At 47.9% G+C, this 14,482-nt stretch overlaps 1 protein-coding gene across 2 annotated transcripts in view; it reads right to left on the bottom strand.

The window, feature by feature from the left end:
• Window positions 1-14,482, bottom strand: part of TAL1 (TAL bHLH transcription factor 1, erythroid differentiation factor) — a 36,249-nt gene that overhangs the window by 4,518 nt on the left and 17,249 nt on the right. The gene's annotated exons all lie outside the window — the stretch shown is intronic.

Here is a 14,482-nt window from a genome sequence, read left to right as displayed (position 1 = left end):
ACTGATAAGAACACTGAGGTTCAGAGGAATTAAGCTCAGAAAGCAGAATTTTAACCCAAGTCTATTTGATTCTGAAGCAAAAATTGAAATTTTAACCCAAGTCTATTTGTTTGCAAAGCTCTTAAGCATTATATTATACTATCTCCTCACATTTAAAATAATTGCTGTTAAACAGTGAGCGCTGTGAAGGAGGCATATAATCTGAATGCCAGGAAAGGAGTCATTAAGTTCTTTTGGGAGAAGGGAAAATCAGGGAAAGCTTCCAGGAAGAGGTGACATTTGAGCTTTGAAAGATGATTAAGAATTTATCAGAACATAGCATATAACCTGACAGAGCAGATGTTCAGTAACTTTTAATTAAATCAACTAATAAAGATAGTAACATTTACAGATGAAATAATATGAAGTTTGAGATTTGCTTTATAATAAGCCATTGTGGGGAGAGGGAGCATGGGGACAGATAGAGGTATAGGCAAAACAAGATTACTCACATGTTGACAATTGCTGAAATTGGATTCATGCCATTTATTATTCTCTACTTTCATACATGTTTGAAAATGTCCATAATACAAAATTTAAGACAATTTTAAAAGATGCTTAGTGTTGGCCGGGAGCGGTGGCTCAGGCCTGTAATCCCAGCACTTTGGGAGGCCAAGGCAGGTGGATCACCTGAGGTCAGGAGTTCGAGACCAGCCTGGCCAACACAGTGAAACCCCATCTCTACTAAAAATACAAAAATTAACCGGGGATGGTGGCGCACGTCTGTAATCCCAGCTACTCGGGAGGCTGAAACAGGAGGATCGCTTGAACCTGGGAGGCAAAGGTTGTGAGCAGAGATCACACCACTGCACTCCAGCCTAGGCAACAGAGGGAGACTCCATAAAAAAAAAAAAAAAAAAGATGCTGAGTGTTCACTCCAACTATACTTCCAAAAATACTTGAAAGCTAAAGGTAAGTATCTTGAAAACAAACAAACAAAAAATGGAAGGGAGGAGGAAGGGAGGAAGTGAAGGGAAGGAAAGGAGGGAGGTAGTATGGAGGAGCACAAAAGAAGAAATTGTATCAATAAGGCAATCCCATTTATAATAGCTACAAAAATTAAAATAAAATACCTAGAAATAAGGTTAACCAAGGAAGTAAAAGACCTCTACAAGGAAAACTACAAAATACTGATCAAAGAAATTGAAGAGGACATAAACATATGGAAAGATATCTTATGCTCATGGATTGGAAGAATTAATATTGTTAAAATGACAATACTAACTGAAAGTAATTTATACGTTCAATCCAATCCCTATCAAAATACCAAGCTATTTTTCACAGAAATAAAAAAATCTAAAATTCGTATGGAACCAAAAAAGAGCCCAAACAGCCACAGCAATCCTATGCCAAAAGAACAAAGCTGGAGGCATTACTCTATTTGGCTTTAAAATATATTACAAAGCTATGGCAACCAAAACAATGTGGTATTGGTATAAAAATACATACATAGACCAATGGAACAGAACAGAGAACCCAGAAATAAATTCATATATTTACACTCACCTGACTTTCAACAAAGAGGCCAGGAATCTACATTGGGAAAAGGATACCCTGTTCAATAAATGTTGCTGGGAAACTTGGACATCTACATTCAGAAGAATGAGATTGTACACCTATCTCTCACCATATACAAAAATCAACTCAAGATGGATTAAAGACTGAAATGTAAGGCCTAGAACTGCAAAACTACTAGAAGAAAACATAGGAGAAACACTTCAGGATGATTGATCTAGGCAAAGACTTTATGGCTAAGACTCCAAAAGAACAGGCAACTAAAACAAAAATAGGCAAATGGGACTATATTAAACTTGAAAGTTTATCCACAGGGATAAAAGAGTGAAGAGACAACCTACAGAATGGGAGAAAATATTTGCAAACTATTCATTTAACAAGGAACTATATCCAGAATATACAAGAAACTCAGGAGCAAAACAAGAAACAATATCATTAAAAAATGGGCAAAGGATCTGAATAGCATTTCTCAAAAGAAGATACACTAACGGCCAACAGGCATATGAAAAAAAATGTTCAACATCACTAATCATCAAGGAAATGCAAATCAAAACCACAATAAGATATCATCTTACCCCAGTTAGAATGACTATTATCAAAAAGGCAGAAAATAACAGATGCTGGCAAGGATGCAGAGAAAAGAGAACTCTTATACACTACTGGTAAGAACGTAAATTAGAACAGTGTTTATGGAAAACACTATGGAGATTTCTCAAAAAACTAAAAACAGAACTACCATATCATCCAGCAACCCCACTATTGGGTGTTTATCCAAAGGGAAAAAAATCAGTATATCAAAGAAATACATGTATCCTCATGTTTATTGCAGCACTATTCACAATAGCGAAGACATGGAATCAACTTGTGTCCATCAATGAAAGTATGGATAAAGAAAATATGGTGCATATACACAATGGAATACTATTCATCCATAAAAAAGGGTGAAATCCTGTCATCTGCAGGAACATAAATGGAACTGGAGGTCATTATGTTAAGTAAAATAAGCCAGACACAGGAAAACAGATTATTTCATGTTCTTATTCATATTTGGAAACTTAAAAAAAAATTGATCTCATGGAGGTAGAGTAGAATTATAGTTACCAGAGGCTGAGAAAGGTGTGTGGGATGAAGAGAGGTTGGTTAATGGGTACAAACATCCAGTGAGATAGAAGGAATAAGTTCCACTGTTCAACAGCAGAATAGGGTGACTACAGCTAACAACGGTGTATTGCATATTTCAAAATAGCAGCCGGGCGTGATTGTTCAAGCCTATAATCCCAGCACTTCCTAGCACCTTGAACCCCTGTCTTCCCCATTATCCAACACTCCACATCTCCCCATTCTTCTCCTGCTTCTCTGGTTGCTTCTTCTGTCTCCTCCAGTTGTTTCTCTCCCCTTGACTAGCTTGAGATGCTGCATTCCTCACAGATCTTGTTACACTTCTCATTCCACACCCTCTTGGTGGGTGAATCCCATGATGTAAATTACCACCTCTATGTTGATAACTTCCAAATCTATATTTAAAGGCTTGGTATTTCTGCAGCTTCAAGTCTGCATATCCAACTATGTTGTCAGCATTTCCACCTGATTTCACAGACATCTCAAGCTCGGCGTGCCCAGAGTGAATTTACTTTTTCCCCTAAGCCTGCTCCTCTCCTTGTACCCCCTGTCCTTCTATGCTCCTCAGTAAATGGCACCACCATATAACCGGTTGCTCAAATTAGAAAAATTGGCACCATCCTTGGGAGGCTGAGGCTGGCGGATCACCTGAAGTCAGGAGTTCAAGACCAACCTTGTCAATATGGTGAAACCCCATCTCTACTTAAAATACAAAAATTAGCTGAACATGGTGGTAGGTGCCTGTAATCCCAGCAACCTGGGAGGCTGAGGAGGAGAATCGCTTGAACCTGAACCTGGGGAGGGGAGGGTGCAGTGAGCCAAGATCGCGCCATTGCACCCCAGCCTGGGTGACAAGAGTGAAACTCTGATTCAAAAAAAAAAAAAAAAAGCTAGAAAAGAGGAGGATTTGAAATGCTCCCAACACAAAGAAATGACAAATACTCAAGCTGATGGATTTCCTAAATACCCTGCCTTGATCATTATACATCCTATGCATGTAACAAAAATCACATGTACCCCATAAATATGTACAAATATTATGTATCAATAAAAATAAAATAAAAAAGAAGAAATTACAATAGTACATATGGGTTAAAGAGCTTGAGTTCTGAAATGGGACACATATAAGTTGGAATCCGCTTCTGCCTTTTCCTGGTGGTGTGACTTTAGTGAGTCCCTTGCCCCCTTGGGTTTTAGTCTATCCATCTATATAAAGGGGGTGATAATAGCAGCCTCCTCTTGGGTTTGTTGGGGGAGTGAGGTGAGAAGGTGCTAGAAAGCACTTGGCACAGTGCTAGCTGAATGGCGGCAGATGACCCAGCCCTGGCTGCATCATATACCATTCAAATGCAAATCTCTTCCAAAGTCACATTTCCAGCCCAGACCACTCCGCTGACAGGTGTCTCAAACATAAGATGTCCTGAACTGAGCTCCTGAGCTCGCCCCACTGAAAACCAGCTCCTCCCACAGCCTTCCCGCTTAGTATGTGCTGTTCCAGCCCCCCAGCAATTCACAGGAAGGATCTCATAGTTGATTTTGACTTTATGACGCTCTCCACACTGGATCCATCAGTAGTTCCTCTTGGCTCTTTCTAAATGTATCTAGACTTCTAGAGTAATACTTATTACCACCTCCATTGCTACAACATCCAAGCCCCTTATCTCTCATTAGCCTTATCACAATAGTGTCCTAACAGATCTCCCCAATTTTACTATGCTCCATTCTTTCTGCTCTCACCATGACAGCCATAGAGATTCTTTTGAAAATTTAGTCCCTTGCCTATTCAATATTCTCCGATGAGGCCGGGCACAGTGGCTCACACCTATAATCCCAGCACTCTGAGAGGCCGAGGCCGGAGGACTGCGTGAGTTCTGGAGTTCGAGACCAGCCTGGGCAACATAGTGAGACCTCATCTCTACTAAAAACCAAAGGCGGCCGGGCGCAGTGGCTCACGCCTGTAATCCCAGCACTTTGGGAGGCCAAGGTGGGCGGATCACAAGGTCAGGAGATCGAGACCATCCTGGCTAACTCGGTGAAACCCCGTCTCTACTAAAAATATAAAAAGTTAGCCAGGCATGGTGGCGGGCACCTGTAGTCCCAGCTACTCGGGAGGCTGAGGCGGGAGAATGGCGTGAACCTGGGAGGCGGAGCTTGCAGTGAGCTGAGATCGTGCCACTGCACTCCAGCCTGGGCGACAGAGCGAGAATCCATCTCAAAAAACAAAACAAAACAAAACAAAACAAAACAAAAAAAAAAAAACAAAGGCATGGTGGTGCCTGCCTGTGGTTCCAGCTACTCAGTGGGCTGAGGTAGGGGGATTGCTTGAGCCTGGGAGATCAAGGCTGCTGTGAGCTATAATTACACCAGTGCACTCCAACCTAAGCAACAGAGACGGTGTCTCAAAAATAAATAAATAAATATAAATAAAAGAATAATAAAACAAATCATCTAATGGTATTGCATCCCATCCAAAGTAAAAGCCAAAGTCCCTATGTGGACTACAGGCTCCATGTGGGGCCTCTGCAACCCATCTCTCACTCCTCTCCTCCTCATTCCAGCCATTCCTGCTTCCTTGCTGCCCTGGACCAGTCCACGCCAGGTACACTGCAGCCTCAGGGCCCTTGCACTAGCTGTTCCCCTCCATTACACTCTTTCCCCAAACATCTGCATGGCTTGTTGCCTTATCTCCTTCAGGTCTTGACTCCAGTGACCCCTCTTCTGTGAGATCCTCCTGCTGACTTCCAAAAAAGGCACTCCCTTCACTGAAAACCCCCTAAAACACACACACATACACACACACGCTCCCCATTTCCTTTCCCAGTTTCATTCTCCTTGGCATTTATCCCCATCCTATCCACTATTTATTTAACTTATTTTTCTTATTTATCATCTGTCTCTCCACTCAGAATATAAACTTCACTAAAGAAAATGTTTTTTTTTCATTGCTCTCTTCTGGTCATTGCTTTAAGAACAGGACCTGGCATGTGTGGTGTGCTCAACAAATACTGATTTTAAAAGTGACAGGCCAAGGGGCTACATTGGAGCATTCAAGCCGCCTTCAATCACACAAGCAGGTGCCTACCTCTCCTGCAACTTTCCTACAAAATCAGGACGCCAGTGCATGATGCAAACCCTTCCCGACTAGAGATGGAGCCGGGAAAGATGCAAGCTCTGGGCTGGAGGGTCAGCGAGGACACTGCTTTGTGCAGAGGCTTTGGCCTTGTGCACCGTGGACCTCTGGGGCAGTGTGGTAGAGTCTATGATCCCCTTAAAAATTAATGCCTTAAAAATAAAATACATAGAATAATGAAAATCAAAGGCATTGAAATACGATTGTCAAGATATTTTAAATTTTTATGATGTAATTGTATGTGTGCCTCCCTACTCGTGGATTAAATGAAAAGATCTAGCAACACATCTAATATCAACCATAATTTCAAAAAGATAATGATTGGGAACAATATCTCAAGGTAATCTATCACCTGGGATGTAATTTCTGTTGGTATCAAAAGTCGCAGACACTGTTTGCTAGTGCTGTGATTTGCTGCCTACGTTAACAATGGATGGAAAAACTAAGTTTCAGTCACGGGGTGATGAAAATAAAGATGTAACATTTTTCCCATTCAGGTTTATGTCCCATTGAACTTTCTCCTCGGAGTTCTTGGGTGTCCCTGGACTCACCTTGGAGATGCCCTGCTCTAGAAGAGATCTAGAGCTGACGCTGGGGAGCTAAGTCACTCACCACCCTGCGTGGCCCTGTACAGGTCACATCCCTCCCCATCTGTACAATGAATCATTACAAACTTTAATGATTCATTTGTGCTCGCCCACCCTGGAGTCTGATGAGATCACTCAGTAAATATTCACTAAGCACCTCCTGTGGGTGGGCCTCACACACACTGGGCAGGATGGGACCATTAGCGACCAACCAGTGACACATTGCCTCAGGACTGAGCAGCTCATGAACAAACAAGGTGATGAGGTCAGGACTCGAACGCAGGCGATGTTGAGCAGCACCTAGACACAGCTCAGGGGCTCTGTTCATTCAGAAATAGGAGAGGCCCCAGTTCCCAGGGTGGAGGGAAGCAGCAGCGGCAGCACCTGAGATTGAGTCTGACCCAAAACCTGCTCCTGGCGTGGGAGTCTACAGAAAGGGCATCTCAGGTGTGGCAAAGGCTCAGAGCTGGAAAGTCAGAAAGGATGCGCTGGATCCCTTGGGGAGCTCGAGGGCCCTTCAGGGAGAAGAGGATGGAGCAGTGTTGTCACTCTGGTCTTGACTCAGTGTGGTGGTTTTTTTTTTTTTTTTTTTTTTTTGGACGCTCCCTGGAAAGCACAGGGATGGGCACGGGACCAGGCTTGCTTGGCTCCCCTCCCCAGTCCCTGTCCACACCCCTCAGAGCACTGGGAACCATCAAAGTGAGTGATGGAAGGCTAATCACAGCCACTTGGTTCTGAGGAGGGACCTGTTTCTCTCTCTGAGGACCCTCCAGCAAGGACAAGTGCAGGACAAAAGCCGCACCTCCCTGCCTCATTAGCATCACACAGCCTGCCAGCCGGGCTCCGTGCCTCGCCTCCGCAGCCCCGGCAACTGGACTGGACAGCCCGGCTTTGGCTGAGCCCCAACCCAGCAGATGTGGACCCTAAAGGGGCCCATGGCCAACAGCCTCCCACCTCCCCTCAAAAAAACAAGCCAGGCAACCACCGCCTGTCCTGCCTGCCCCACCCCGTGTAGGTCTCTCCTTGTATTGTGGCCAGAAGCTGCTGCAGCCGCCAAAAACCCAAAGGATGCTGGAGACACATAGAATCCCTGAAGGGCAGTGCTTAGGGTGATGGAAACGGAGATCTTAGAGATCCCAACTTTTACCTGGGACTAGGCTCACTGAGCAGAATCTTGGCATCTGAGGCTCACTGAGCAGAATCTTACAATCTGAGGGTACTGGCGCTGAGTTTACACTGCTGCTTTAGAATATGCTGCTGCCAAACAATTGAATGGCAGTCTCTTGGAGTGCCAGCCTCCCAGGACCTTGAGTCTTGAGCAGGGCTAGGCAGGTAGTGCATCAGAACTGTGAGGTCCCAGGCGATCCTGGGAAAGATTGGCTGGGGACTTGGGGCTGGGAGTGCTTGTGTGGGTCTGGATCCCACCTATTCAGGGGTAATGGAGGGGGGCGTGAGAGTGATGGGGAAGCCTGATAGCCCATTGAATACAGTGGCTCCCAGGGGATTGCTGGAGAGAGGGGCGGAGTGCAGAGAGTAGGAGCCTCAGCCAGCCCGTGTGGGAACTGCCAGAGGGCAGAAGGCCCAGCCCCCTCCGAGATCCCGCAGAGCCTGGGACACAGGAACACCACAGGTCCCAAGCCGCAGAGGGTTAGCTGGGAAGGGCTGAGGGCCCTGGGCTCCTGTGGCTCAGCTGGCTGAGCTGTCACCACGCATAGGGTGGGAAAGGGTTTTCCAACTTGGTCCCGTAGCTCTACTCGGTCTTGGAAAGGCAGGGGTCTTGGGGGACTCTTGTCACGGGTTGGCAGGGGTGTGGGAGGCAGGCAGGGGCAGGTGATGTTATCATCAGACCACCATCTGCATGAGTGAGACTGAGTCAGGAGACATTGTACCTCCCCTAAATCAGGGAACTCATGAAATAACGCAGAGCCAAACTACCCCTCCCCCTACATATGGGGCCCTCCCCTGATTTCCCCTCAGAGGAGTCCTGTCCTAACTGTCTGGAACTGTGCAGTGCCTGTCTGTAGTGATCATGGCAGTATTCGTAGCTCACCTGATGTAGAGTATGGGGACTGGCTCTCCAAACAGCCCAGGATGGAATCTCAGTTAAGCTTCTCTCTTAGCCACTTCACCTTGGGCAAATCACTTCTGTGACCTCAGTATTCCTCATCTGTAAAACAGGAGTAACTGTCCCCTCTACACTGGATTCTAGGGAGGGATCAGCAGGACAACAGAAGTGAAAGCACAGCCCTTGGACATAAACAGCACAAGGCTTAGAGCAGCTGAGGCTAAACTTTGGTGACTCACATCCTCTTTCTGAGCTTCCCAGGTCTGGGATGTGGAGGCCCCCGGCCTCCTACCAACACTTGATCTTCACAGAGGATTTGCATAAAGCATTTTTACTCTGACACATCAGAGCCTCATCTCTGCTCTTCTCTGGGTACTGGCATCATAATAGGAATGAAGTAGGAAGGTGGAATAGGTGGAGAGGTTGTGGAAGTGTGCTGGGAAAAGAAAGAGCTCACTGAGGCTTGGCTGCAGGAGGATTCCGGGCTCTCCTGAGCTCCAGGTCTTCAAGTCCTAGGACCATAGCACTGCAGTCTTGCTTTTCTCAAACATATCCTGCTGTCTGACTCTGTGGAAGCAGGAAGACAAGCTTTCCTGCCTCTCTCTAAGCAGCCTCGCTGTGCCATGCTGTGGGGGCCTGCAGCTCTGACACCTCAGTGGTCTCCCTGCCTTCAGTGTGGCCTTTCCACATTGATTACCCAGAGAGTCCCTAAAAAAAAGATCTGATGTCCTCCTACCTGCTCACAACCCCCTGTGACTTCCCATTGCTTCGCAGCATTCAAGGCCCTGAGACTTCTTCAGCCCTAACACTCTCCACCACAGGTGCCTTACCAGCTGCCAGGCTGCAGCTTCCAAAGCACAGCCCACTCTTTCCCAAGGCTGTACCTCTGTCCTGCTGTTCCTGCTACCCTGAATGCCATTCCTCTCTTTGCACACCCGACAAATTCCTATTCATCCTTCAAGAACCAACTTCTTCTGGAAGCCTTGCATGACCCCCAGGTGAGTCAAACTCCTGCCCTGGCTGACTTCTAGGGCAGCACTCCACATGCCTGCAACTACCTGATTGGTCTGCATTCCTAGAACTGCCCTGTTCAGCAAAGATGACAGTAAGTGTACAATGACTTAATGAATTAGAAAGGCTAAAACTGCGTTGTCCAGCATGGCAACCACTAGCCACACATGGCCCTTACATTCAGAATAATTCAACTTAAAATTCATGTTGTTGGCCAGACACAGTGACTCACACCTGTAATCCCAGCACGTTGGGAGGCTGAGGCGGGCAGATCACGAGGTCAGGAGTTCGATACCAGCCTGGCCAACATGGTGAAACCCCCACTCTACTAAAAATACAAAAATTAGCTGGGTGTGGTGGCGGGCACCTGTAATCCCAGCTACTTGGGAGGCTGGGGCAGGAGAATTGCTTGAAACTGGAAGGCAGAGGTTGCAGTGAGCTGACGTTGTGCCACTGCACTCCAGCCTGGGGGAAAGAGCAAAATTCTGTCTCGAAAAAATAATAATAATAAAATAAACAAATAAACAAATAAATAAATAAATCACTGTGTTAAATGAATAAAAATGCAATGACTTGCACTAGCTGCACTTCAAGTGCTCAAGAGCCACATGTGGTTAGTGGCTATAACATTGGACAGGACAGACACAGGACACTGCCATCATCACAGAAAGTTCTATTTGACAATGCTGACCTAAGAGAGGTGATAGGACACCAGCAGATCCAGGTTCTAGCTCCAGCTTAGTTCCTAGTTCCTGCTTTGCCTCTCGGAGACTGTTTCCTCCTTGTGCAGCCCATCCCACATGCTGTGCAAGGCCAAGCATAGACAGTACCTGATAACGACATTCCACTGATTCTATCATCCCTCTGCTTGGATCAGACACATGTGGACTTCGGGAAGCACATGGGCAGGTAGCACCCTGCTGCCTAGAGGTGAGGGACCCACCTGCCACCCTCAGGCTCCAGCAGCTCAGAATAACCCAGGGTCCAAAGCTAACCCAGTGAATCTCCTAGGAAGGCAGGCTCTGCAGAGAGCATGGCTAGTGTGCATCTCTCCATAGGCTTGGCCTGACAATCCCAAACTCATCCCTTCTGAACCCAGAGGGAGACCCACACAGAGCCTAGGGGAGGAGGCAGCTGCAGGGGCTGGTCCAAAGGGGAGGGGAGGAGTGGAGAGTGGAGAGTCAGAAACGCGCTATCAGCACTGCCCGTCCTCCCCACTTCCTCTCTTCGAACGGATCACATCCTGTTATTGTGTGGACAGAAAAGGCCGGGAGCTGGGGAGGGAGGCAGGGCTCGGACCAAGCAAGTGGGGAGAGGTAGGAAGAGAAAGGAGGAGCCAGAGGAACAGGACAGTGGGCAGCAGGGAGCTCCAGCAGCCCAGCCCTGAGCCAGGTGGCCTGGACAGGAGGAGGGGACTCAGGAGGATGAGCATCCCCAGGGCGGCCAGCATCTGCCATTGAGAGATGCTGGGGCCCAAGACAGAAAATGGCAGCCCCTCCAGGAGGCTTTCCCCAAGCCTCTTCCTCAGGCTCCTTCTATTTAGCTAATGTTCACCCCGGGTCTCTACTGCCAGAGCTGGGTCTCCCGTGGCCACCAGGCCTCTCTCACACAGCACTTGCCTCCAGGGTGGAGGGCTCTGTATCCATTCCCTTCACCCCACTTTCACCCAGCCTGTGAGCCCCTGCAGACAGGGCCAGGGTGGTCCCTTGCTGGCTCCCCAGCACTGCTCAGCAGGAATTCCTGTTGCTGTGAATGAGGAGGGTTCCCACAGCTTCCTCTTCGTTCTCTCTTCTGCCGTTCCCAAGCATACCCCCATCCCAATCCCATTTCCATGAACAATAATGGCTGTTTTCTACAAAACATAAGCACTTCACACACATGATTTTGAAATCCCACCCTTATAGCTCTGTAAGATGGGTGTTAATATCTTCATTTAACAGACCAAGAAACTGAACCTCAGAGAGGTAAAGTGATTTACCCAAAGTCCCACAGCTGGAACTTCAACCCAGTGGTCTGACTCCAAAGATCAGCCTCTTTCTGTTGGCCCAATTGCCCTTCCCATTCACTGCCTTCTGCGCCCCGGCCTTTCTCTTCTTGAACTGATACCAAATTGACTGCCCTGACTACCCACTGGGCTTGTCCTCAAGCCGGGCCCACTGCTTGAAGCAAGCTGTCCAGCACCCACACTGATTGCTCAGTCCTAACAGATTGCTGGGGCAGGCTGAGCTGCTGTGTTCCTGCACAGCCCAGGCCTATTCGCTCTAAGGACACCAACTACCTGTCGACTATTTTGTCTTCCTTTCCTGAGAGGTAGTGAGCACGGCTCTGGACTCAGATCTGACTCCAATCCTAGGTAACCTTAGTCGAGCCACTTCCCCTCCAGGCCTCATTTCCTCCTCCGCACAATGGAGAGGATGGCTTGGGTGATCCAGACTTACTCCCTTCCTTACTCTGACTCACAGTGGCAGAACCTCTGTTGCTGGACACCGTGCCCAGCACCATGGCCTGTGTCCCCACAGGCTGGTCAGTGGCACTTTACTGGTTCACAAGGGCAGTGGGGCCAGAGGGGGAGTGCTAGCTTCTAGGGAACAGTTAGCTGTTTTGCACATAGAGGAGGTAGCGGGCAGGCATGAGGAGGCTGGGCTGCCATGAGCAGACCAGATCAACGGCCTCCCAATCTTCCTATCTCCCCACCTCACCCCACCCAGGTCCAGTATGATAACCAGGCAGCTGCGGCCCAGCCCAAGAAAGCCCACACCCGTCCTCCCTCTGCCCACAGCAACAAAAGCAGTGCTAGGGGTGGAGCTGTACATCTGCCCCTGACTAGCTCAGGACCATGGCTTTCGCAGAAGGCCCTGGAGCTGCATCTCTGTAGCAATGATTCTGCCTCCCACCCATCTCCACTCTTTCATTCCATGCCGGCCTCAGAACGGAGCTAGGAGATTCCAGAGAGGGGAATCTTCTCATTCAGCAAATGATGAAAGCACCTGTGCCAGGTCTATCACAGGGCACCGGAGGTGAAGAGATAGATCGCACGTGGTATTGCCTCAAAGAGCTCATGTTTTAGTGGGAAAGCAGACAAGGAAAGGAAGGCCCGTGGCGGGCACCAAGGAGGCAGCTGACCCCATAGTCAGGGCAGTTGCCTGGATGTTGAGGACAAGTTAACCAAATGAAAGGAGGGCGGAAAGAGAGGATGGGTAGATTGTCCTGGGAAAAAGAAACAAAAGGTGCAAAAACCAGAAGGTCATAAAAAAATAAAAGAATGTGATCTGGAATAGAAATGGTGGTACAGTCGGAGCAAAGAGAATAAAAAAGTGGTGAGGGTTGAGGCTGACCGGGTCAGCAGGGCCATTTCAGGCAAGGCCCCGGTTGCTGCCCTTTCCCCTGGAGGACAGAGGGGCCCCCAGTGCCTCCGGGACTGAGCTGTCTTGGGAGGTGGGAAGCCTGGTCCTCCCCTGCCGACCACTATGGGACATGTGGCCCTGGAAAGACTCTTTTCTTCTCTGGGCCTGTCTCCTCTTCTGGAGACCCAGGTGGCCCCCCAGGGTCAGGGCAGCCTGGACATTCTATCACCTCATCGCTTTTGCCTTGCTGGCCACAGAGTTCACGGGCCCTTCCAGACCTCAACGTGGAATGCTTTGCCCTCTCCTGGGAAAAGTCCTTCTGGAAATGGTGCGCCTCTCTTCCCATTCTTTAGTCCAGGACAGTGAGGCTTCTGCCTCTGTTCCTCCCCTTGTGTCACTGTCATCCAAGTCATCAGCGACCTCCATATTGCTAAATCCAATCAACACTTGCAGGCCTTTCTTGCCTGACCACTCAGCCGCTTTGGACTTGGCTAACCACTTCCTTCACCCTAAAGGCCCTTTTCCTCTGGAACACCACAGTCTCTAAAACAGCACTCTCTGTTTCTCCTGCCTCTTTGATCGCTCTTTCCCATTTCTCTGCCTCAAGCCCTTAACAATAGGTCCCTTCCTCACACTGTTCCTCCCGCCTGTGAGCACAGACCAGGCCAACACCACCACTGCTGAGACCCACAGCCAGCTCACCCCAAGGCTAAATCTCACCGTCCTATCATCCCAGGTACCTCCTTGTCCTGTACCAGGGAGAAGCACACCTGGGAGCTTCCAAAAACCAAGGAGCTTCTCTGTAGGTCAGAGCATGGTCCCCAAGCACTGCCTTGCTTCTGCCCTCCTATCTATGGTTGGAAGCACCTTGAGGACAAGAACAGCCAAGTCAGAGCCTGGCAGGATGAACAAGGTTCACCCCCCAAAGGAGCCAGAGTTATCCGTGAGGTCCTTGAATTCACCTCCTGGCACAACTTTTATCTTAATACTAATCATGTTGTAACTTACTATAGAATCAACATATTTATTACAGATGTGTGTGTCTGTGTGTTTACCGTCTCCCCTGCTAGAAGTTAAGCTCCACCAGAACAAGAACAGGGATCTTTGTTTTATTTAGTGTGGGATCCCCAGTACCTAGAACAATACCAGGCCCACACTAGATGCTCAATAAATATTTGTTAAATGAAACAGGGTGCCAGTGGCACATGCTGTAGTCCCAACTGCTCAAGGGGCTGAGACAAAAACCTTCCAGTTTTTGCACCTTTTGTTTCTTTTTCACCTTGATGACCCTTGAACTCCTGAGCTCAGTTCAAGATCAGCTGGGGCAAAAGGCTAGAAGAAGCAAGATCTCATATCTTGAAAAAATATTTAAATAAACGAAAGAAAGAAAGGAAGGCATGATACTTCATTAGAAGTGCCTGTGTGACCTACTGAAATCCCTGAGGATCAAATGGTCCACATGCAGTGGCTTCCCCCAGCCCCAAATGCTGTGCCCTTTGTTTTATTTTTGGAAAAGAATAAAGGTTGTATCATCTAAACCACATTCCCATTCCTGAGCCTCCAGGGAAGTCCTCCCGGATGATATGGAGCCTGCTACAGAACCTCCACTCTCGACTTCCAGTGCCTTCAGACTTCGTCACTGAGTCCCCAGTCCTCAAGAACCAGGCATAAG

This window comes from Macaca mulatta, chromosome 1, assembly GCF_049350105.2.
Source record: "Macaca mulatta isolate MMU2019108-1 chromosome 1, T2T-MMU8v2.0, whole genome shotgun sequence".
NCBI lineage: Eukaryota > Metazoa > Chordata > Mammalia > Primates > Cercopithecidae > Macaca > Macaca mulatta.
The sequence above is the reverse complement of the archived record's forward strand: the minus strand, read 5'-3'. Positions and strand labels throughout refer to the sequence as shown.